The sequence below is a fragment of the Manis pentadactyla genome, chromosome 1 (genome assembly GCF_030020395.1).
Source record: "Manis pentadactyla isolate mManPen7 chromosome 1, mManPen7.hap1, whole genome shotgun sequence".
Classification (NCBI taxonomy): Eukaryota; Metazoa; Chordata; class Mammalia; order Pholidota; family Manidae; genus Manis; species Manis pentadactyla.
This window is the reverse complement of record NC_080019.1, coordinates 27455777-27482613: the sequence shown is the minus strand read 5'-3', so window position 1 is coordinate 27482613 and position 26837 is coordinate 27455777.

Genomic DNA, 26837 nt, shown 5'->3' with positions numbered 1-26837 from the left:
ATTTCAATAATTAAATTGTTTTGGATTTTCAATTAGTAACTCATACTTCACGAGAGTTTCACATTGCTCTCCTAGTTCCACGACATACATTTTCATTGTCTTCTGAAGTAGCAGTAAGGCAGTATTGTCTTTAATGCATGTAACACTGAAAAAAGAAAGAAAACAATGTTTTAAAGATATTAAAGAAAAGAGAGGTACTTTAGGTGAGTAAGAGATCAATTATACAGAACTATTTTTAGATTTGACCCAGAGTGTTGGCTTTAAAAATAAACATCTCAAGTCTTCACAAAAAATGTGAGGCGTGGCATGGCTAGTGAAATGAGGCAAGAACACAGTACACGTGCTAAATGTGGTTTCTTTTTGTTTTTGTTTTATTTTTAATGGTCACAATCTTGGAAGCCTGAGGCAGAAAGGAAATGAGAAGTAAGGATCTAGAAATGTGTTTGAATTTAGAATTCAAATTTAGAATTGGGATAAAAGGAATTATTTATTCACCAAATATTCAAAAACAATTTCACAGTGATGGAAATTTTTGAGCATATGATTAAAACTTAACAGGAATTTATTGCTTCAGCTTCACAAAATAGATGAAATATTGTCAGCACTTTACATGTACAATTTTAACTCAGAATACTCATGTGAATTAGACATTGTTTCAGTTTTACAATTGAGAAAATTGGCTTAAATCTTCCAAGTTCACTCAGATAATAAAGATGGAGCTTGGATTAAAACTTTGTATGTCTGACTGTAAGACTCATTTCCACGGAATCTACTTTGCTTCAAAGTCATCTATGCTAACGTTTTAAGAGAAGCAAACGGTATCCCAATTAGTTATAGACAAAAGGAAGGCAGAGATTAGTTACCATGACTCCTATTTCAGGACCCTGCTACACTGAGGCTCTGCTCATGATGTTTGATTAAGTATGAAGTTTAAGAAAGGAAATTAGAAGTTTAATAAGAAATATTTAGGTGTAGTGCAGCCTGCTATAAAGAACAGAAATAAGAATTAAGAATTCTGTGGACCTGAGTTTAGTGTTCATATCTACAAAGTGGAAAATAATACCTTTCCTATAGGATTTATTTATTTTATTTTTATAATTTAAGGTATCATTGATACACAATCTTATGAAGGTTTCACATGAGAAACACTGTGGTTACTGCATTCCCCCCATTATCAAGTCCCCATCACATACCCCATTATAGTCACTGTCCATCAGCTTAGTAAGATGCCATAGAGTCACTCATTACTTGTCTTCTCTGTGCTATACTGCCTTCCCCATGACCCCCCTATATTATGTGTGCTAATCATAATAGCCCATAGGATTTTTATAGACATAAGTGATAATGCATAAGTACCTAAGACAATGTCTGTCTCATGCTAAGAGATCAATATATGAGTTTTCAATTTTGTGTCTTTTTGCATACAGCTACTTAGATTGAAAGAAACCCAGACTGTTTATTTGTGCCTGTAAGAAGTATAGGTAACCAAGGTAAAGTTAATAATAGTCAGATGAGTTGGGTAACAGTAAGACAGGGAACAGAAGTGGTTTTATTTTTTCCTAAAAGAAAGTTAGATGTAATATTCAAAAACATACTGTCAGATAAGACATTAAAGGCAGAAAACTTTACTGAATTTGGCTGTAACTACTGCGTGATTACCATACCTACCTCTTAGCAGAAGAGAAGAATACAGAGTCACGGTGGCAGCTGCCACTCGGGGTAATGTGCCATAATTCTAATTCTTTCCCTTCTCAATTAGCTTCCCATGGAAATGGATTAGATGCCACCCGGCAGAAACAGACCACTCCTCTGGTACACAGATATGTTATTTTTCACAAGTTGCTCTACTTTTTACAGATCACTATAGTAGTGTGTATTGCAAATATCCCCTAAATATCACTCTAAATGTTTTTTTGGTTGCAATTTCACAAAATATAAATTATCTCACATAAACCTAGGTTTTCATAGGATGGTCTGACAGAAGTTATAAAATCCTGTGCCGGCTACTAAACTCTTGATTCTGAGCTCCAAATCCACTTTTCCGACGTTAATGAGGCTGGGGCTAAAACTACAATTAACATTCCACCTTTCCAAAAGGTCCCATTAGGCTCTGCACAGAAAGGGTGCTAGAGAGAGCCTACAATGCTGCAGAACGGACTTGCTCCTTTCTTAGTTGTTGATTTCCCATTAGGGTTTATAGTAATAGTTCTAGCAGTAAATAATAGTAGTGACATAAGTAGTAGTAAATAGGTAATATTTCTGGTACTGCCCTACTCCTTCTTCACTTTGGCAGTAGCAGTTTGCTCCAGAATCAGGTTTCCCAGACTGAATTTTTTCCACTGCTTGCAGGACCAGTTCATTGAGCCCCCTTTGAGGTGTCAGCATTGCCCATCTGGTACCATCTGTACCAGATGTTCGGATTCCAGCTCCACCCAGCCCCGCCTCTGACTCATGGACTCTCTGGCCAGCTGAGAACTACCCCTTTTCCTTCCATAGGTCTGAGTTTTGCTCTTGGAAGCCACTGCCCCACATTTAAAAATTTTAATAATGCCAACCTCTTTTCATTGTTTCCCAAGTCAAGGGATGCTGTTTCCTGAAGTCACCCCCTCTATGACACCTTACTGTGCCCTCAAAAATTATCATAGCAGGCTTGACATTGCTATCTTTAGAAAGTCCTGCTTTCAAGATGGGCCCTTGGCTAGTGTCTGGGATCTTAGGTCTGGGGAAAGTTCTCACTATTCCCTGATAAGAATGGTTTATTGTGCCTTAATTATCCAAACATGATGGTTTATTCCTTACGGGAGTCTGGAACTTTGTATGTAATAGGCAGGGAGTGCCTTTGTGCCCACACCCAGTGACAACCTCAGGGACCAAGAATCTAATGAGACTCTGGGAAGCAATGTTTCACATATGTTGCCACAATCCATTGCTAAGGGAGCTAAGGGTATTCTGTGCAACTCTTTGGAAGCTCAAGTATGGTTTCTTCCAGACTTGATCCAGTCACTTTCTCCTTTTACTGATTTTCCTCATTATACTTTTGCTGAAATAATCATGACCATGAATATGACTGTATGTTGAATTATTTGAGTCCTGTCACCAAACCTACTGGTGTGTATGGATACCCCGCATATACTTTCATATTCTTTTCTTCCTTATTTTTCCAGTTTTTCATACCACAGTAATATTTTTTTTGTATTAAGTTTTCCCTGTTAAAATAACTGGTATAGATTAAGTCCTAACCTAAAACTGTTCTATAGCAAGGTTTTTCATAGTATAACTTGTACCTGATCAGAAAAATTACCCAGACAAAGTTACATATATATCCACACACTAAAGGTACTAAATCATTGGCTCCAAAGCAGAGGATTGGAAATCTGGTTTAATGCACATGCCTGATGAGGAAATTTGAGAAACATTTCTCAATGGTGTGGAATAATTTATTCTTTCTTGCATACCTGAGAAGTTCTTATAGTAAATTATATACTCTTGCTTTCATGAATGTATTTACTTTCATATGAGCAAGTGCTCCCCAGGAGTCAGTATATCCTTGGACACTTAAAACCTGTGGGTACTTAATGCCCTAAACTACTTTATAACTGTATCATTAGTTATTCATGATCTGTATGCAGTATCTACTTTGAGTTTATTCCAAGGTCTTTAATAAAGTCAACAAAAGGAAAATTATGAAAATGTATTCTGGTACAGTAAGGGGTTTTATCTCTTTCTTTAAAATAGTATGTATTTTTAAGTAGCTGAGACATGGTTTTAAAATTCTCTAAGAGACTCACAAGAAAATGATGTATACAGTGAGGTTATAGATACTGAAATGTGCCTAAATATTTCTTGTAGAGTGGAGAATTTTTATCAATAACTTGACAGAGCATGAATAAAGACCATAAAATTAAAAACACATGATGTGAAAATAGGACATAGAGATTTTAATCATAAAGCAAAGCATAATTTCCTTTCCCTTTGTGAGTATATAAGCAAGTATGTTACTCTCACCTCTTCTCCCTCCCATAGTATCATCTTGGGCTGACAACTATGGAGGGATTATTTATGGGTTGAAAAATAAATAAACTTGTATGTGTTGTAAAATCATGGTGTAAGTTTCCAAAGATGGGATGGCAGTTAGTGACTTCATTATTCCATCCTGACTTTTAAAGCAACACTGTAAGAAAATAGAACAGCACAAACTCACTTCAAGAGAATTTGGAATTAAACTGGATGGTTCAAGGAGATTTTTGACTGAATGCAGGTATCTGCTGCCAGTCAGGTTAGTTTCCAGAGCATAGACATAGATATCCGAGCACTGCTCTGGATTCAGATTTGTTCTTATAACCACCACCCATGTCCTCCAGCTCTCTGAGAACACTACCATCTTTAAATACCATCACAGGACACTTGGAACAGGATACTTGGGTACTTACCCACTGTGCCTCTGGAGTTAATCTGGGGGAAATGCTAGACTATCAGCAATCACAATTCCCTTCTCTAAAGCCTCAGAGTACTGCCACATTCTACCACTCCCAGTTTACCAATTCATTGTTTTGGGCTTGCCCCACACCAAAGAACATGATCTTTGTACTCATATTTCAGATTAGGAAATTTTGGACCTCTTTAAAGGAAATTTTCCATACTTTTTCCAATACTTAACCACCTATTAATGAAAAATAAAGATATAAACATATAGAAATGGATACAGTATAGAGCACAGGTTCTTTTTGGTTTTGCTCAACATGTTTTGAGTATCTTCCATTTGCCTCTGGATTATGCACTTGAGGATACAGTCTCGCATTCCTCACAAAGACATCCTTCGAGTTGCTCATTTTTTTTTAATGGGGCAACTGGTAGATTTTGGATGGGATGATGCTTTGTGTTTGCCATATTGGAGGAGAGTTAGCGTCCCTCCTTTTGTCTACTAAAAGCCTACATCCTCCTCCATTACTTTGGCTACCAAATATAACACACACAGCCTTGATGTTAGGCATATATTCCCCTTGCAAACCCTTGAAAACCGTACTTGAATTTTATTCTAAGATAATTTGTGTACAATTGCAATTAGATAATTTTAAAGTCAAGAAGACATCATTCCAAAATCTACTGTATCTTGTTCCTGTCTGAGAGATTTCTTTTCATTAACACCTAATTCCTTCACCTCTTTTCCTGCTTAGCATCTTAACTTTGTCATATCCACGGCAATGTGATTTTTCAGAGAGGATGACATTTTTCTTGGAGATGAAAAGCTTCGTGTCAGTTTTCTGACATGAGGACTTTTTGGTCTTTCTTTTGCCCAGTTGTCCTTTAATACTTAACTCCCTCTAAGTTCCAATTTCCTGTCTGTAGCAAGCCTTCAGTTCTCTACTAATTTGACAAACACAGATGAATAGTAGGCCCTGACTCATCAAGGAATTTCCAGTTTGGTTATCCAATTTAACCGCTTCCAAGGTACTCTTCTATGAATCATTTAGATTTGTACTTTCCCTTCTAATCCTTCAGATGTTCCTCTATAATCATGCCACCCCAGTTTAATAACAAAAATCTGCATCATCTTTCAGTGACTGTAGGAGACCATGTTGTCCTGTAATAAGAATTGTTTTCTTGCATTTTCTTTGCATTTCTTGCCAAATGTCTGAATGGCTCCAGTTGAGGCCTTCTGAAGCATAAATCCAAGCTGACCATGATAATATATTTCTAAATCAAATCAGATTCTTAATAGGAGACAGAAAGGAGAAAAGGAAAATCAAATACAAATTAATTATGTTTCAGTGTTTCAAATCACTACTCTTTATTCATTTGTTAATAAAGATAAAGTTATTCACATTTATAAGTATCTTCAATTTATTTGCATCCAAGTAGTTATACCATTTTATACCTAGTCTAGTATATATTTGAGTACATATTTAAAAAATCTCAGTGAAGTGTAGGTATAGTGAATAATTAACCAAAATATTTTTGGTGATGGTGGTGTATTTGAAATAGAGTCAAGACCATAAATTAAGTGACATACAAAATTTTAACCCTGTTACTAAGTTGAATCCATTCTTGCCATTCCTCCATGAAATCCATAGCTTTTATGTCCTATAACCTCCAGTTTTGATTATGGAATGTTTCTTTTAAAATTTATTTTACTAAAATTTACAAGGAAATGAAGGAACCCAATTAGAATAAAATTTGTTAATTCAAAAATTTAGATCTCTCATAACTATTAGGAACTATAGGGGATCTGGTTTTTCATATGCTGACAGTGCTGTAAGTGCTGATTCACTGCGTTATAGGAAGATGATACATCATCAGTTCCTGGCTCAAACTCTACAGGGCTCCTCATCTCACTCAGAATAAAACCAAAGCACTTAACACCAGCCTCCATGTATCAACACCATCAGTCCCCATAGTTAACGCCCTGACCTCATCCACTTCTCCAGCAGACACTCCCTCCACTCCAGACATACTGGTCTTCTTGTAATCCCCCCACTTTTCATGTGCTCTTGTCTTAGGGCATTTGTGCTGGTCATTTCCTTTGCCTGAAACTACTTTTTCTGGCTCTCTCATGTCTTTTAAGTATTTGCTTAAATAACACCTTTCCAAGGAGGACTGCCATTATATTTTGAATTGTAACCTATTCCATATTCCAGTTTATTCAAATCAAAAGTCAACATATAGCTTACTCTGATCTGTTTTTGCTGCTTTCCAAGATATTTTATGGCTTATAAAAATACCACATAATTTCTTCACAGATTTAATTTATTGTGTGATGTTTGTCTATATCCTGATAGAATGTAAATAGCAAAAAGCAGAGCTGTTATTTAGGTCTAAATATTTGGGTCCCACCCAGATTTATATGTTGAAAGCCTAGTGCCCAATTGATAATATTATTACTGGTCTCACAGGTTATTACTGGCTATTGGTACTGTTATTGTTTCTGGTTTCACTCAGCTCTTGACTTCTTCAAGGGAAGAATTCAGTGGAGAGATAAGTAGCAAATGAAAGCAGCAAAGAGTTTAATAAGCAAAGCAAAGTATCTTAAAGGAGTCTAAGCCAGGGCAGGCAACTTGAGAGGGTCTAAGTGACCCGAATGGTTGCAAATTTGGGATTTTTACAGGGCTGTAACTTCCTGTCCTCCACTGTTCTACCCCTCTCTGCTGGGCCAGGCACTGGTTTAATCATGGCATGCTCTCCTTTGCCAGTATTTCGGTAGGTGTAGCTTGTGCTGTGTGAGTTGCGAGGTTATGCATATGCCCACTTTGGTTAATTTTCCCTTACTGGTCGAGCGCTCCCAGTGAAAGGTCATATAGCAGTCAGACCCCGCCATTTTGCCTTCATCTGAGCTTGGCTGGCTGTGCATGAGTGCCAGAGTCAAGATGTTCTGCAAAGGATAACGTATTCTGACCATCCCAGGTCGTTGGTAGAGGTGACTTGCTGAGGTTGAGGGTAGTGTTTTCCAATTCCTCCACTGCTCCTGCCTCATATCTAACTGCCTATACCCTAACATCATCAGGAGGTAGAGCCTTTGCAAAGTGATTAGACCATGAGAATGGAGCCCTCTTGAATGGGATCAGTGTCTTTATGAAAGAGGCCCCAGAGATCCCCTTCACCCCTCCTGCCTGGGAGGGCATGGTGGAGCCTGGCAGTGTACAGCCTGGAAGACGGCCCTCATTCAACCATGCTGGCACCCTGATCTCAGACTTCCAGCCTTGCTAACTGTGAGAAATACATTACTGTTGTTTACAAACCATTCTGTTTGTGTTATTTTGTAACAGGAGCCTGCATGGACTAAGTCAGTTATGTGTTTTGTTCATTAATGTGTCCTGACCACCTAAACAATAGTTAGCTCACACCAAGCACCCATGAGTAGTTATTTTTTTAAAAGGAATTACATCATTCGGTGGTGATGGTGAAGGTGGTGATGATAACAGTAATGATGATGATAGGGTGATTATTCTGTTTTCTACACTGGGCTAAGTAATTTACATTCATGATTGACATCAACTTCCCTCTAAACTCTATGAGATATTATAATTATTTTGTCAATGAAAAAAATGTGACTTGAGAAGCTTAGAAACTTGTCCAAAATTAGCTAGCAGGAGAGTAGAACTGAGACTACTGCACTTAGATCTTTAAGACTTCAAGATCTATGCTCTTAACATAAACTTTATGTTACAGTCCTATCAATTAGAATGTTGGTAAGTTAACTTCATACTTGTTTTGATCTCTAACCAATAGGGAAATAAATCTAATTTGTATGAACAGTATATTGTACTAAGTGTAGTATATCAACATGACCACTAACCAACCCATTTGATTTTTGTATAGTCTGTTATTCTGGTGCTTGAACTCATGAAATATTTATCCCACATCTATTCACTTTATAAAACTTGGAATTAATTGTTGTGAGTATATTGTGAAAGTCTATCAGCATAAATGAACTATTCGGACATGAAACATATACAGTGAAAACTTCCTAAATTAGCTTCCTGATAACACAAAATCATAAGTAAGAAAAATTATGGAAGATGAGGGAGCAATACTGTCAAGGGAAGAACATAAAACTCTTAAGATTCCAAATGGTTAAGTTAAAAATAAAATAAGCAAGAAAGAGAATAGTTATTGTCAACAAGGGGTACATTATAAGAGTGGAGAATAAGAAAAGAAAAATATGCATAAAATTAAGCAGGTGGGAAATAGTCCGTTTGTGAAGTATAGTATACATAAAAAAGTGCATGAGCTCTCTTAAGTTTGTTCATTTTTAAGTTGCTGATAAAAATAGTACCTATCTCAAAGAGTTGTTGAGGGAATAAAATGAGTTTTTACATTTAAAATTTTTAGAAACAATGCCTACAAGGCGTAAGTGCATTCTATAATTATTTTTATTTTTCTGATGGTCAGAAATGTATTCCTCTTTAGTTTCCTATTTATTGTGGAAATCAGTTGTTCATGGAACAATTTGATGGCATATCTACTTAAAAATGGGCAGATTTGAATTCCAGTCAATTTAATATTTTGTCGTCTGTTGTTTTCCTTCTCTTTTCCTACTGTAGCATCTGGGCATAAGTGGATCCGTAACATCGTGATAAAGAAAGGAATAGTCTCTTAACTGAATGTGGTCCTCCAGATTTTAGCTGGCCTTTGTGTCTAACACCTCCTGGCCCCTGGGCATGCATTAACACCCACGCAAATCTCTATGGTCTTAACAATGGTTACAGGATCTCACACTCCACATCCTCTTCCTCCAGACCTCAGGTTATTTCCAGTTACCAGCTCTCTTGGAATACCTGTGGTCATCACTGGAGCTCCAGAAATAACTTGAGTTTCCTGTGTGGCATGAGCAGGAAATGGGGAATGCAGAAAATTAATCCGGATCTTTTCTACCTGATCACACAACGTCACTGTTTCTACTCTAGTAGGGCCACCCCATGAGGTCATGGTGCACACTGGGTGGCGACCTCCTCTCAAAGCTGCACATGAGAAGCCGTGGACAAGCCCTCTCTGCTTTCATATTTCCCCTATATGTGATTTCCACTGTCTCACTCGGCCACCCTTGGCAAAGCCCAGGTAATAGCGATGCTGGAGTGTCACAGGGAACCAGGCAGGCCTTTAAACCTTGTTTCATGCCATTAAAATCTCCCAGGGAGTACGTTTCTCTTTCTTATGAGGAAAGAACTTTCTTACATAGTATCTTGTATCTTCTGAGTTCTATAGCTAATAATTAAAATTAATAATAAAAGAATCCCCAAGGCACACAATCAGATGTAGATTCTGAAATTTCACAAGACATTTGGATGTTCAAATCTTTTCTCTGCTTTTTAAGGAATGAGTTAAACATTGACCACTCTTTTCAGGCTTACTAGTAGAAAGTGACAGAAATTATCAGAAATAAAAAATACTTAGGATATGAATTAAAAAATAATTTAATTCTGTGAGAGTAAGAAAAGGGGAATAAAGTTATGCTTACTAAGCCCCTACTACTATTTCTCAAACAGGGTTTAAAAGTTTTAATGGAATATTCAACATTTGTTAAACAATTTGTAAAGTAAACTAAAAATTATAATTTATGCTTATTACTACTAATAATAAGTAATAATAACAATAATAATAGTTAATTCTAGTTAAGTAACAGTTCTAATCATGGGATTATGGTTCTGGTTCCAAAGCTGCCTTCCCTACCCTCCAACAAGGTCTTATAATTCATTAGCAATCAAGTGTCCTATTTATTCTATTCCCAGCAATAATCTCTCATTTGCTATTTATTCCCTTATGGGCTTGGTGTGGAACTATATCATCAGCTCTTAAGTCTCCAGCTTGCTGACTACAGATCTTGGGACCTCTCAGTGTCCCGACTGCATATGACACATAATGAACGACATGATCGAGGATTCTTTCTCTTTACCCCAGTTAACTCATACATTGGGGAACACCTTTTGGGATCTGCTTCTTACACTGCATGCAATCTTAACCCCAGACTTTAGGGTCCTAAGTGAAGTATGGTGAAAGGATGGGGCATAGCTCAGGACTGGAGTGAGCATTTATAGTTTCAAATTCTTTGGTTATAAAAATAGGTGCAAATTTAGAGTCTGAATTAGAGAACATAAAGTCATTCTGTTGGAGCAGCTTATCAAACTGGCTGCCTCATGACAGTTGTGTTAACGTGTCCTGCAATCCTTCTTGGCTCAATGCCTTTTGTTCTGTTAAGAACAGCACAGAAGTGACTTCACAAAGCCCTTCTTGCCTTTCCAGTCTAGTTACCTCTTTCTCCTTTGGGTTCTCTCAGGACACATAATACAAGACAACACATAAACACTGATTTACTTCTCTTCCCTAGAACACTGGGCCCTACTTTAAGGCACAGAATAGACTATTAATCTGTATATTCCCACACATAGCACAATGACTGTCAAATAACGGGTACTCAATAAAATGTATCATATAATATTAAATAATAGATTTACAACGGAAATAGCTCTTAATTCACCAGGATTAAACTACTGGATTAGAAATGAGTTATTTGATCCTGACTTCAAAATACCTATTCACTTGCCTTTGGTAAAACTAATAACCAGAAAGCAATAATCATTTTTCTGACATAGCTATAATTTAGTCTGAAATATCACAGACATGGGTGGAAATGTTTAAAACTGATACATCACATTTATGAAAATATGAACAAGGATTGTGTCAAGTAATAAAGAGAAACAATTCAAATTCCTATGATTAAGAATAATTTAAGTGCTTCATTTGAATGAAGTTTCTTTAATTAGTCTCAGGTTATGAAAATGTATGGATGGGTTTGTATGTAAAACTAAAACTACAAATTTTAAAGCTTCCTGCTTGAAATTACTATGTTGTTCCATATTCTTTACTGAAAACTGACAGTTCATAAGTAATCTTACCACAATCTGAAGTGTTAATTAGCTAATGCTTGAAAGGGTTTTTCCTCCAAAAAGCTATGGCCTTCTGAGAGCACTGCTTCACTCATTAGTTGCAAAAAATAGCAGGAGACAAACTATTCAAAACACAGGCCCTATTTTCAGGATCAAATTCGATTCGCAAAGATACTATAAGATTAATAAATGCAATAGCTTACATTTTATGGAAATTTACTGTGAAAAGGTATTTATTTCTAACTTGGTTCTCACAACATACATAATGATGAGTGTTAGTCTTTTTAATCCTAAATTATGAGGCTTTTTTTAAAGGCTGTTTCTCAAAATGGGTAAGTCATTTCAGTTTAAAGAGCTGACAGAAAAATATATGACACTTCTAATGAAACCCACAACTTTTCTCTGCACCACTGAGTAGAAAATGGAAGTTAGTGATGACTGGAAACAATTCTATTCATTGTTCTAAATTCAGAGATGTGTCCTTAGGAAAGACTAAGCTAAATGTTATACTGTCTAAAAGCCACATAAGAATAATACCTTGAAACTAGTATAATAAATGTGTTTGTTGAATATGGTTGAAATGCAGGATCTTCACCAGGAATTATCTTTTATCCTGGCACCTCAAACCCTTTTTCCTTTTCAATATTTTAATCAGGCATCCCATTTGAGCTAGACTTTTAAAAGGCTCAGATCTATTCCTGCCTTGAAACGGAAGTTTGGGTTTTTGTTATGACTATATAACAAGTAAGGTTTTTATAATCCTCTGTTTCAGAGTAGGACTGTGAAAAGTAACTTAATGTTCGGTATTATTATTTGCTTTCTTTTTTTGGCAGTTGATGTTGGCATACTAGAGTGTTTTGCAAACACTGTGGCAATAGCATGCAATAGTAATAGCATACCCTCCCACAGCTTTGTTACTAATTTAGAGCAAAGAGGTTGGATATTCTCCAGATAATTCCCTAATCAGTAATTTCTTGATTTTAATTTTGGTTAGATTTTCATTCTAAGTTAATTGACTCTAAATGTAAAATTGTTTCATTAATATGTGATATTAACACAGAAAATGTCAGGCATGATAAATTATCCGAAGTGATTTTAGTAATAAACATAGAGTTGACCAAAACAATGATTTCTAATTTAAATGATTTACCAACTCCAGTGCACTTATAATTTGGAAAGGAAATACAAATCTGTTATCCTTAACCCAAAGTATTATCACCCATAACACTGCATTGTTCTAGGAATCTAGTTGAAGTTTCTCTGCATATTATGCAACTACTTTTCCTGCTATTTTGTTGGTCTTGATCATGATTTACTGTAATTTCAATGCCCTTTCTACTTAAAAAAACATAATGAACTACCTCTGTTTAGTTTTAGATCATTTTACTTGAAAAATATAGGAGTGCATTGTATCTTGAAATGATACAGGATTATTCATATATGTATATATTTTATGGAAGTTTTTATTTGCTACTTAAGTTATGATTTAGATGATGTATCTCCTAATCTTAGACATCTCCTAACAAATGTATAGTTAAAATTAAAAATTGTAGTAAAATATAAATGAATTTCTGTCAAACAAATAATTGAAAATAAACTAAACATATTATGTATTACAAACTCATTCATACATTTGTACAATCATATTATCTAGAAGTCTGTAGCTCCTGGGTGAAGGGTGCTCCCCACCTGATACAAATCCCCTGTGAAACAGGTGAAACTGAAATAAGTGAAGGGAAAGGGTGGGTTGGGAGAAACTATTTTTTATTGCTCAGATTTGCTAGTTGGCCCAGCTCCATCCGCTTCCTCCAACAGCTGCTCATACTTTGCCCCCTAGGTGTGCTCTCTACTTTCTGTCTGACCTTTCCAGGAGGAACTCCATGGTGGGTCCTTGGTGACTTGCAGACACCAAACCAATTACATACCAGGAATGGAGGGGAGAAGAGAATGGCCATTATGTCTCCACCTCTTGCTCAGGAGGCTGCGGGATGCTGTGGGGTAAACACCTATTGATATGTAAATGGACTAAGGCCAGAAGGGAGAATCTGAAAATTCTGCCATTTATCCACAAAGTCCCATTTTATAAATGAGGAAACTGAGGCTCATAGAGGTAGAGCATATTGTACAAATCCCACCAGTTAGCAAATTTCTCGGCCATCATCTGAACCCTGTTATGACTAAAACAGAACACCATGTTTGGAGCCACTTGTTATGTGGCTGATAAATTAGACTGTACATGTTATGTCTATGGACTGTTCAGAAATGTAAATTTAAGAATACTGGACATGTCTGTCACATATTATCTATACAACTTTGGATAGGCTGACCATTGAGATTCAATATCTTCATCCATAAAATGAAAGGATGATTTAGCCCAATTCAATTCAAGCTATGTTTTTGAGGGGCATAAATGCAGTGCAAAATTGACCATGACCTCTCTTATGATGGTAAGTGTTAAAAACAACAATTGGCAACAAAAGTAGTTTACACAGGTGGATGTCTCAATATTCAGTGCTTCAAAATTGTACTTTCCTGTCAATACAGCTGCCACTTACGAATTATTGTGATGTACAATTAGGGAACCACAAAAAGGCCCCAAAACACAGCCCAAAAAATTCTGGTCAGATATAACAAGAACGCACTTGAGCACTAGTAAAGGAATAACAAACCTGATGGTCTTCAGTGTATGAGAAAAAACTCACTTTTAAAACAGTTTGTTTGCAAAAACATTTATCTGTTTCAATTTTAGCTCATTTTCTAATTACATTGGAATAAAAGCAATCATATTGAGATTATACATAGAAAATAAAATAGCTCATCACCAATGTGACACAAACATTGGGTTGCTTGGGATGGGTGGTGATGGAAGTACTCCAGTGTAGTTCTTCAGAATCTCAACCACCTTTTGGTGTATTTTTATTGGTTATAGTAGAGAGCAGATGCTGGCTCACAGGGTACCTAGAACTGTTATGAGATACTTCCAAAACTTTCTAATGTTAATATACCAAATATTCTTTGAACAGCAGAGGGAAAGAATTCTCATTTCTTCACCTGAAATCCCTGAAAACAATTTTGTATTTAATTTTTTTTCTCTTTAGTCATTTTTGGGTTTGTGTTAGAGCACTATGATTTTGATTTGCATTTTCTTGCTGTTTAGAAGAGATTTTTTCCAAAAATTTTTGGCCATTTGTTATCCTTTTTATAAAGGCTCTATTTAAGCTTTTAGTACATTTTTCCATTGTACTGTTTAATTATTATTGGGCTATTAATAATATTTCAATATTTTGATAATAAATCTTAAGTAAAATGTATGTAAAGCAATTGTGTTTCTCAGAATCCATCAGTCTGTCTTTTTGCTCTTTTAATAATGTCTTTTTGCAAACATAACTTACTCATTTTAATGTAGTGAAATTTATCAATCATTTTCTCTAGGTTAGTGTCCTATTTAAGAAATGTTGGTCCTCAGAAATGTGATGATATTGTTTGCCCTTTTTTTTTCTCCCTTACAGCTTGTTTGCAATTCACATTTCAGTATGCACTTCTTTAGAAATTGATTTTTGTGGACGGAATGCACAAAGAAAATCTTTTTTATTTCTATCATTGTCTTACACTATACTGTTTAAATCAGTGCAGATTTTTCAGGCCCTTCAAATAGTTAGTGCACATGCGTAACAACATCAAGCACTGATGGAGCTGTTGAGGCAGTGGCGGTGGCATCAGAGAAACCATTTTTAAGAAATGGAAAGTGGATGAATGAATAGGAACATATTTAGGAAACTACATCTTAGCTGTTTTGATGTGCTTCCATCTACCACAGTTTTCATTCTTCATACACCAAATATCCTCTTTCTTTGGCCATGGGATGCCTTTCTCATTGGCTTCTGTGTATTTTAGACATGACCCTAGTAGCTTTGAAAGTTTCTTTGTTTTCTGGTATGTGAAGCTAGTTCAGATCCATCTTATATTTTTTCTGCCCTTAACTTGCAATTGTTTCTTTTTCCAATGATATTAGTTCCTATGAGTAGAAAAGAGATATTTAGAGTTCATAATCTGAGCACTGTGTGCCATCACATAAATACTGTTGGTTTGGTATTTGAGGTTAAATCTGCTCTAAGCAATCTTGCTATTTGATTCCTCTATAATTCTTATGTGTTCTATGTATTTCTTTTGGTTGAGTAGAGAATCTACATCTGTTCCCCACCCCAGAGTGTAGAGGTCTGGCAACTTGAATGACCTTGTCATGTTGTTTTGAAACTCTAGGATTCAAGTCCTTCTGAAGTGTGACACGAGAGGTTAGGACAGAATTTGGTTAAGAATTTAATGTGATGCTTTCACTGGGTAACATTCTTAGATAAGAACAAAGTGGGAAATGATTATTTTTAACTGTCATGATGTTACTCTTGATGACAGGACAAGAGAGTTTGTGGTTATTTGCAACCTCACCACAAGACTTAATACTACTGCTTGGTAAAAGTTGGTGTCTTTTTGTTTTACTTTTTGTTTTGGTGAACTCTGAAGTCTAATTACTGACCAATAACTATACAATGACTTGTAACTATATGCCTAGAGATATGATAAAATCACAGAGATTTAGAAGAAGTATACATAGTGTCATCTTAAAGGGAGTTTTTCAATTTCAAGACATAAAAATTATATCAATTCTGAAAGAAGATTTTTAAAAAAGAACAGACAAAAAGTTGTAAAATAGTGAAATAATGCAATAAAATCATATATGATTTTAAAGGGGAGATCAGTTTGGATTGGAAATATGTCCATTCATTTATTAATTCATTTATTTATTCATAAATCTTCTTCCAAAGATGTTGAAGTGTTGTATAGAAATTATATAGTATAAATATAAAAGGAATCATAATGTCTGCAGTTGTCAAATAAACAGGGAATTTGTGTGAAGAGAAATTTGACAAGAATTAATCATTTTAAGAAAATGTACAACTTATGAATTAAAGACTTTCACATATTAATTTGCATACATAATATAAAAATAAAAATTTAACAATGAAGATGTTCAACACAATGGTATTTATCATAGTAGTAATACTTTTACTACTGAACACAGCATAAATGTCCAGCCATATGGGAATATTTCAATTAAATGATGCATTCCTATGATGTAGCATTATTGAACCACTATGTTTTCAAATAATATTTAATAACATGAAAATATAAAGTTTTCAAATAATAATGACATGAAAATATTCATGTTTTGAAATGTAACATGAAATTATTTTTGCATATTCCAAGCCTGATAAAATAAGCATAAAAACAAAATACTTAGAAAAATGCAGTATGAGTAGGTCCAAATATTTTATGTGATTCTTGGATGGTTATTTGCAATTCATTAATTTAAAATGAACAAATTAATTTAAAATTTCAATTCCTAATTTGCTGTATATTATTTTCTCTATTTTCCATGATTTTTACAAGGATTTCATTTTATAGGTTTTTTAAATTTTATTTTGTTATCATTAATCTACGATTACATGAACAACATTATGGTTACTAGACTGCCCCCATCATCAAGTCCCCACCACATACCCCATTACAGTCACTGTCCATCAGCGTAGTAAGATGCCAACCATTGTGGAAAGCAGTATGGAGGTTCCTCAAAAAACTAAAAATAGAAATACCATTTGACCCAGGAATTCTACTCCTATAGGTTATTTTTTATGAGGTAAGATTTTATTTTACCTTTACAATGTAATGCATGCAATGATTAGGATTAAAGATGTATGACGGGATAGAAGGGGATGTAGGGGTAGCAAAATTGATCTATATGTCAACTTAGAGAAATACTTGGAATGCTTTGAAGTATGTATAGCTGCTAAAATGGACCATAGACTTAGGTTCAGAGTTCCTGGCAACCAGGTAAATGTAGACACAAAAAAACTATTACATGATTGGCAGTATAAGTAAGTTAAAAGCAAACCAAGTACTCAGAGGAAATACAATTGACCCTTGTAATGGGGCTTAAGAGTCCTTTTTTTGGGATTTACATGATGATAGTGAGTTACACTGCCAAATGGAATAGATAGGAAATCTTTGTTCAATTGGCAATATTTCAACTGAACCTTTAAGTTTGAATGTTTGAATAGGTAGAGAGGACACTGGATAGACACATTCCAGACAGAGAATAAATTGGGAACCACACAGTGATAAATACTGTCAACATGCTTCAGATCATTTAAGATGTCAAAAGTAGATGACTTATACTGGACAGATGTTGATAAGTATGGCGTGCAAATGTCAAATATGAGGATCTTGGGGGTAGAGATAAAGATGGAGATAGAAAGAAAAAGGAGGGGTGGGGAAATAAATTAAGTTCCACTGGGGAGAAGGAGTATGTATCAGTATCTTTAAAAAACAATGATTACTTATAGAAGGAGGAAATTACTCAAACAAAATTTAATTTTGTGTAGTTATTGACCTTATAGGGAGTGTGGGAGGTTTTGATTAACTTTTCTGTAATCTCTACAAAAATTTTCAAGCTAAGAATTTTTATTCCCATTTTAAAGATAAAGGCATTAAATGGTTAAGTTGGCAAGATTGCATAACAGGTAAGTGGTAAAGGTAAGACTTGATACCTCTTCTGCCTAGTTCCACTGGTTATATTCATTTCCATCTATATATTATGGTAGTTAAAAATGCAGGCCCTGCCAGATGGATTCACCACTGGATTTTATCAGACATAGAGGGAAGATATAATACCCATTCTCCAAAAAGTTTTCCAAGAAACAGAAGAGGAGGGAATACTTCCAAACTCATTCTATAAAGACACCATCACTCTAATACCAAAACCAGGCAAAGACCCCACCAAAAAAAAAAATTACAGACCAATATCCCTGATGAACATAAATGCAAAAATACTCAATAAAATATTAGCAAACCAAATTCAAAAATACATCAAGAGGATCATTCACCATGATCAAGTGAGATACATCTAAGGGATGCAAGGATGGTACAACATTAGAAAATCCATCAACATCATCCACCACATAAACAAAAAGAAGGACAAAAATCACATGATCATCTCCATAGATGCTGAAAAAGCATTCTACAAAATTCAACATTCATTCAGGATAAAAATCCTCAACAAAATGGATATAGAGGGCAAGTACCTCAACATAATAAAGGTCGTATATGATAAACCCACAGCCAACATCATACTGAACAGCAAGAAGCTGAAAGCTTTTCCTCTAAGATCGGGAACAAGACAGGGATGCCCACTCTCCTCACTGTTATTCAACATAGTGCTGGAGGTCCTAGCCACGGCAATTAGACAAAACAAAGAAATGCAAGGAATCCAGACTGGTGAAGAAGAAGTTAAACTGTCACAATTTGCAGATGACATGATATTGTACATAAAAAACCCTAAAGACTCCACTCCAAAACTACTAGAACTAATACTGGAATTCAGCAAAGTTGCAGGACACAAAATTAATACACAGAAATCTGTAGCTTTCCTATACACTAACAATGAATTAATAGAAAGAGAAATCAGGAAAATGAATCCATTCACAATAGCATCAAAAAGAATAAAATACCTAGCAATAAACCTAACCAAGGAAGTGAAAGACCTATACCATGAAAACTACAGACACCCTTAAGAGAAATTAGAGAGGACACTAACAAATGTAAACTCATCTCATGCTCTTGGCTAGGAAGAATTAATATCATCAAAATGGCCATCCTGCCCAAAGCAGTCCACAGATTCAATGCAATCCCTATCAAATTAGCAACAGCATTTTTCAATGAACTGGAACAAATAGTTCAAAAATTCATATGGAACCACCAAAGACCCCGAATAGCCAAAGCAATCCTGAGAAGGAAGAATAAAGTGGGGGGGGGGAACTCACTCCCCAAATTCAAGCTCTACAACAAAGCCACAGTCATCAAGTCAACTTGGTACTGGCACAAGAACAGACCCACAGGCCAGTGGAAAAGGATAGAGACTCCAGACATTAACCCAAACATATATGGTCAATTAATATATGATAAAGGAGCCATGGACATACAAAGGGTAAATGACAGCCTCTTCAACAGTTGGTGCTGGCAAAACTGGACAACTACATGTAAGAGAATGAGACTGGATCACTGTCTAACCCCATACACAAAAGTAAATTCAAAATGGATCAAAGACCTTAATGTAAGTCATGAAACCATAAAACTCTTAGAAAAAAACATAGGCAAAAATCTTTTGGACATAAACATGAGCGACTTCTTCATGAACCTATCTCCCCGGGAAAGGGAAACAAAAGCAAAAATGAACAAGTGGGACTACATCAAGCTGAAAAGCTTCTGTACAGCAAAGGACACCATCAATAGAACAAAAAGGCATCCTATAGTATGGGAGAATATATTCATAAATGACAAATCTGATAAACGGTTGACAAACAAAATATATAAAAAGCTCATGCACCTCAACAAACAAAAAGCAAATAATCCAATTAAAAAATGGGCAGAGGAGCTGAACAGACAGTTCTCCATAGAAGAAATTCAGATAGCCAACAGACCCATGAAAAAGATGCTCCACATCACCAGTCATCAGAGAAATGCAAATTAAAACCACAATGAGATATCACTTCACACCAGTAAGGATTGCCACCATCCAAAAGACAAACAACAAAAATTGGTGAGGTTGTGGAGAAACGGGAACCCTCCCACACTGCTGGTGGGAATGTAAACTAGTTCAACCACTGTGGAAAGCAGTATGGAAGTTTCTCAAAAAGCTCAAAATAGAAATACCATTTGATCCAGGAATTCCACTTCTAGGAATTTACCCTAAGAATGCAGCAGCCCAGTTTGAAAAAGACAGATGCACCCCTATGTTTATTGCAGCACTATTTACAATAGCCAAGAAATGGAAGCAAACTAAGTGTCCATCAGTAGATGAATGGATAAAGAAGATGTGGTACATATACACAATGGAGTATTATTCAGCCATAAGAAGAAAACAAATCCTACCATTTGCAACAACATAGATGGAACTAGAGGGTATTATGCTCAGTGAAATAAGCCAGGCGGAGGAAGACAAGTACCAAATGATTTCACTCATATATGGAGTATAAGAACAAAGAAAAAACTGAAGGAACAAAACAGCAGCAGAAACACAGAACCGAAGAATGGACTAACAGTTACCAAAGGGAAAGGGACTGGGGAAGATGGGTGTGAAGGGAGGGACAAGGGGGTGGAGAAAGAAAGAGGGCATTATGAATTGCATGTATAGCATGTATAATGTGGTGGGGGACACACGGAGGGGTGTGCAACACAGAGAAGACAAGTAGTGATTCTACAGCATCTTACTACGCTGATGGACAGTGACTATAATGGGGTTTGTTGGGGGGACTTGGTGATGGGGGGAATCTTGTAAACATAATGTTCCTCATGTAACAGCAGGTTAATTATACCAAAAAATAAAAAATTAATTTAAGAAAATGCAGACCCTGGATTCAGTCATATGGATTTGAAAACTGGCCCCATTAGGTGTTAGAACCTTTTGGCATCTCGAATTTCCTCATTTTGTAAATGAGTATGATAATAATATAATATGCCTTATAAGTCAATTTTGTGGATTAAATGATTTATTGTTCATAACGTACATAAATCATTGCCTAGCACATAGCGTTTAGCTTTCATTATGCTTTTTATTTCTTCTAACCCTTGAGCCAAATGTAACAAAAAATACAGAAAAATAAGATTGTAATTTATTCATCTGAAATAAAATGTTTAATAAGAATTTCGGTCACTCCCAATTCTTTCGGTCTCACCATGTTTTTTAAGATCTGATAGCAGTATCATAAGTTTTCTGAAAAATTTTTTCTGACTCTCCTCATGCCCACAACTCCCAAAGGTTAGGTGCCCCATCTCATGCCACCATAGATAGACAGGACTCACTTTGTATATTTATGCCAGAGTCTTTGGCAAATTATAGATAACACAATAAGCATCCTATAAGATTTAAAAGTTTTTTAAAATGTTTAAAAAATATGACTTATTAATCTTAAAAGAAAAAATAAGTTCCTTCAACCAGTACAGAGTGCTTCCTTAGAACTCAAGTGCATGGGCTACAAAATTACAGAAAATTCTTCAAAGTTTTAGCTTAATACTCGGATATGTGACTTAAGTTGAGTATTAGAGACACTCCATTATTCCTGGAAGAGCATATGTTGCATTCGGATATTATGTAACATTCTAATGACATAGAAATTACATTTACATGTATTGAGATTCTCTTTTGTTGACAAGCTCTAGAATGTACACCATCTCTATCAACTGTGGGAATACTCTTATAATACTACCATAATTATGATATTGCTTAAAGACTACTTACCAATATGCACTGGACACTTGCTGCTTCAAACGTGAACTTTATGATATCAACTAGTAGCTTTAGACATCCTCTAAATCTACAGGAAAGATTTTTTTTTACTACACATAACTTGCACTTTCTATCTAAACACTATAGTTCACTCAGACCTTTTCAGCTTAACTTGAACTATTCAAGCATTACTAATCCAAATGTACTTATAAGCTTGTTCTGATTTACATGACAATATCAAAGGAAAAAAATCTTACATTTAGAATGCTACATGTCCTATGTTACAGGCTTAATCATCTACTCTTCTGTGGTAGTAAAGACACTGAGAACAAACAAGAAACCAAAGTTCTGACATGAAAGGTGATTACTTTGAAGTAAGATAAAAATACTGTTCAGTGGAAATATAAGAAAACCTAATTTGGATTAGTGTAGTTAGTAGCAAAGAAATAATAGTTTAGTATTTAACCTTTCATCTTCACTTTCAAAATGCCCTAAAGCAAATTGAAACAAAAGGGTTAGGAGCTTTGTACAAACCTGGGAAACCTGAACTTAGGAATAGAAGAAAGAAGAAAAAAAATGATAAAATCTAGGTTGTGTAATACATTTATGCTTTTTGGTCAAGTGTAGAAATTTTAATGACTTTTGTTTGTTAAATGCTTGGATATTATAGATAATATTTCAAAAGTTAAAATAGATGTTAGTTTTCCAAATAATAGTGAAGTCACACCAAGAGAGACATCATGATAAAACCTGTGAAAAGTAAAGAAAACAAAGTAATCTTGAAAACAACAAAAGAAAATCTATAGTTTGCCTGAAGGGAAAAAACAATTCAAATGACAATATATTTCTCATCAAAAACCAGGGAGGCAAGAAAGAAGTGGGATAACAAAACAAAGAAAAGAATTACCATCCTTACCATCCCTGAATTTTATATCCAGCAAAAATATCCACCAGGATTGAAGGGAAAATTAGACATTCTCAGATAAAGGAAAAATAAGAAAATATGTCAACAGTAGGCCTCCCTTTAAAGAAAGGAGAAAAGAACATTTTTAAACAAAAAGAAAATTATAAATCATCCTCTAATATCAAAAAGGAAGAGAAAATAATGAAAAAAGTAAATATAATACATTTTCTTTTTCTTCTTGAGTATTTTAAATTGTATTTTACAAAGTAAATTGTATAACATTGTTTGATGTGTATATGAACATATGTAAAGGAATATTAAAGACAATTATATTATTATAGACAGTGGAGGATTGGAGAATTAAGGAACTTAAAAAGAGGTGAGAGGCGGAGCCAACATGGCGGCGTGAGTAGGACAGTGGGAATCTCCTCCCAAAAACATATATACTTTTGAAAATACAACAAACACAACTAGCCCTAAAATAGAGACCAGAAGATGCAGGACAGTGGCCAGACTGCAGCTACACCAGCGAGAACCCAGCGACTGGTGAAAGGGGTAAGATACAAGCCCCGGCCTGGCGGGACCAGAGCGCCCCTCCCCCCAGCTCCCAGCGGGAGAAGAATAGGCAGAGCGGGAGGGAGACGGAGCCCAGGACTGCTGAACACCCAGCCCCAGCCACCCCCACCAGAGCACAGAAGCAGTGCGTGGGCGGAGGACCCTGGATACTGGGGGAACAGGGCAGTAAGACCTCTGAGCGGGTGCCGAAGCTGATGCCCCTGTGACAAAGAAAAGCGGGGGCTTTTTGAAAGTCTTAAAGGGACAGGGACTTAACAGCTTGACGGAAACAACACAGGTCATAGTCTAGCAGCTGGAAATTACAGGGAAAACCGGGTGCACTAACCCCCTGGGCAACAGCTCTGAGACCCTCACGGGGGTAAACAGCCAAAGAGCCCACCCCCCCCCACCCCATCCATTACCCCTCCAGGCGCTGTGAAAGCAGAGAAGCAGCCTGAGACACACTCCGCCCACAGAAAGGGAAATTCCTACATTCCGGCCAGGCAAGACACAAAGACCCAGTCTACACGCAATTACCCAACACAAGCAACTAGGGGTTGCAGTTGTCCCAGTAAAGAAAGGCCAGTAGCAAGTGAAAATTTTGGCCCTCCCAGCTGGCAGTCAATAGCACCAGTCAACATGAAAAGGCAAAAAAATATGATCCAGACAAGACTAACCCAGACAGCTTCGGCATCTGCTACATCTTCCCCTGAGAAGGAACCTGGGTAGATAGATTTAGCCATTCTTCCTGAAAAAGAATTCAAAACAAAAGTCATAACCATGCTGATGGACCTGCAGAGAAATATGCAAGAACTAAGGAAGGAGAATACAGAAATAAAACAAGCTCTGGAAGGACTTCAAAACAGAATGGACGAGATGCAAGAGACCATTATTGGACTAGAAAACAGAGAACAGGAACGCAGAGAAGCTGATGCAGAGAGAGATAAAAGGATCTCCAGGAATGAAAGAATTTTAAGAGAGCTGAGTGACCAATCAAAAAGGAACAATATAAGAATTATAGGTATACCAGAAGAAGCAGAGAGAGAAAAAGGGATAGAAAATGTCTTTGAAGAAATAATTGCTGAAAACTTCTCCAAACTAGGGGAAGAAATGGCCTCTCAGACCACAGAGGTACACAGAACTCCCATGACAAGGGATCCAAGGAGGGCAAAACCAAGACACATATTAATTAAAATGGCAAAGATCAAAGACAAGGACAAAGTATTAAAGGCAGCCAGAGAGAAAAAAAAGGTTACCTACAAAGGAAAACCCATCAGGCTATCATCAGACTTCTCACCAGAAACCCTACAGGCCAGTAACGAATGGCATGATATCCTTAATGCAATGAAACAGAAGGGCCTGGAACCAAGACTACTGTATCCAGCACGAATATCATTTAAATATGAAGGAGGGATTAAACAATTCCCAGACAAGCAAAAGTTGAGGGAATTTGCCTCCCACAAACCACCTCTACAGGGCATCTTACAGGGACTGCTCTAGATGGGAGCACTCCTAAAAAGAGCACAGAACAAAACACCCAACATATGAAGAAGGGAGGAGGAGGAATAAGAAGGGAGACAAATAAAGAATCATCAGACCACGTTTATAATAGCTAAACAAGCGAGTGAAGATAGACAGTAAGATAGTAAAGAAGCTAACCTTGAACCGTTGGTAACTACAAACTTAAAGCCTGCAATGGCAATAAATTCATACCTTTCAATAATCACCTTAAATGTAAATGGACTGAATGCACCAATCAAAAGACACAGAGTAATAGAATGGATAAAAAAGCAAGATCCATCCATATGCTGCTTACAAGAGACTCACTTCAAACTCAAAGACACGCACAGAGTTAAAGTCAAGGGATGGAAAAAGATATTTCAAGCAAACAACAGAGAGAAGAAAGCAGGTGTTGCAATTCTGGTATCAGACAACAAAGAGTTCAAAATAAAGAAAGTAACAAAAGACAAAGAAGGACATTACATAATGATAAAGGGCTCAGTCCATCAAGAGGATATAACCATTATAAATATATATGCACCCAATACAGGAGCACCAACATACCTGAAACAAATATTAACAGAACTAAAGGAGGAAATAGAATGCAATGCATTCATTCTAGGAGACTTCAACACACCACTCACTCCAAAGGACAGATCCACCAAACAGAAAATAATAAGGACACAGAGGCACTGAACAACACACTAGAACAGATGGACCTAATAGACATCTACAGAACTCTACATCCAAAAGCAACAGGATACACATTCTTCTCAAGTGCACATGGAACATTCTCCAGAATAGACCACATACTAGGCCACAAAAAGAGCCTCAGAAAATTCCAAAAGATTGAAATCCTACCAACCAACTTTTCAGACCACAAAGGCATAAAACTAGAAATAAACTGTACAAAGAAAGCAAAGAGGCTCACAAACACATGGAGGCTTAACAACACTTTCCTAAATAATCAATGGAGCAATGACCAAATAAAAATGGAGATCCAGCAATATATGGAAACAAATGAAAACAACAACACTAAGCCCCAACTTTTGTGGGACGCAGCAAAAGCAGTCTTAAGAGGAAAGTATATAGCAATCCAAGCGTATTTAAAAAAGGAAGAACAAGCCCAAATGAACGGTCTAATGTCACAATTACCGAAATTGGAAAAAGAAGAACAAATGGTCAGCAGAAGGAGGGACAGAATAAAGATCAGAGAAGAAATAAATAAAATTGAGAAGAATAAAACAATAGCGAAAATCAATGAAACCAAGAGCTGGTTCTTCAAGAAAATAAACAAAATAGATAAGCCTCTAGCCAGACTTATTAAGAGGAAAAGAAAGTCAACACAAATCAACAGCATCAGAAACAAGAAAGGAAAAATCATGACGGACCCCGCAGAAATACAAAGAATTATTAAAGACTACTATGAAAACCTATATGCTAACCAGCTGGGAAACCTAGGAGAAATGGACAACTTCCTAGAAAAATACAACCTTCCAAGACTGACCCAAAAAGAAACAGAAAATCTAAACAGACCAATTACCAGCAACGAAATTGAAGCGGTAATCAAAAAACTACCAAAGAACAAAACTCCCGGGCCAGATGGATTTACCTCGGAATGTTATCAGACATACAGGGAAGACATAATACCCATTCTCCTTAAAGTTTTCCAAGAAAGAGAAGAGGAGGGGATACTCCCAAACTCATTCTATGAAGCTAACATCACCCTAATACCAAAAACAGGCAAAGACCCCACCAAAAAAGAAAACTACAGACCAATATCCCTGATGAACGTAGACATAAAAATACTCAACAAAATTTTAGAAAACTGAATTCAAAAATACATCAAAAGGATCGTACACCATGACCAAGTGGGATTCATCCCAGGGATGCAAGGATGGCACAACATTCGAAAGTCCATCAACATCATCCACCACATCAACAAAAAGAAAGACAAAAGCCACATGATCATCTCCATAGATGCTGAAAAAGCATTTGACAAAGTTCAACATCCATTTATGATAAAAACTCTCAGAAAAATGGGAATAGTGGGCAAGTACCTCAACATAATAAAGGCCATCTATGAAAAACCCACAGCCAACATTATATTGAACAGTGAGAAGCTGAAAGCATTTCCGCTGAGATCGGGAACTAGACAGGGATG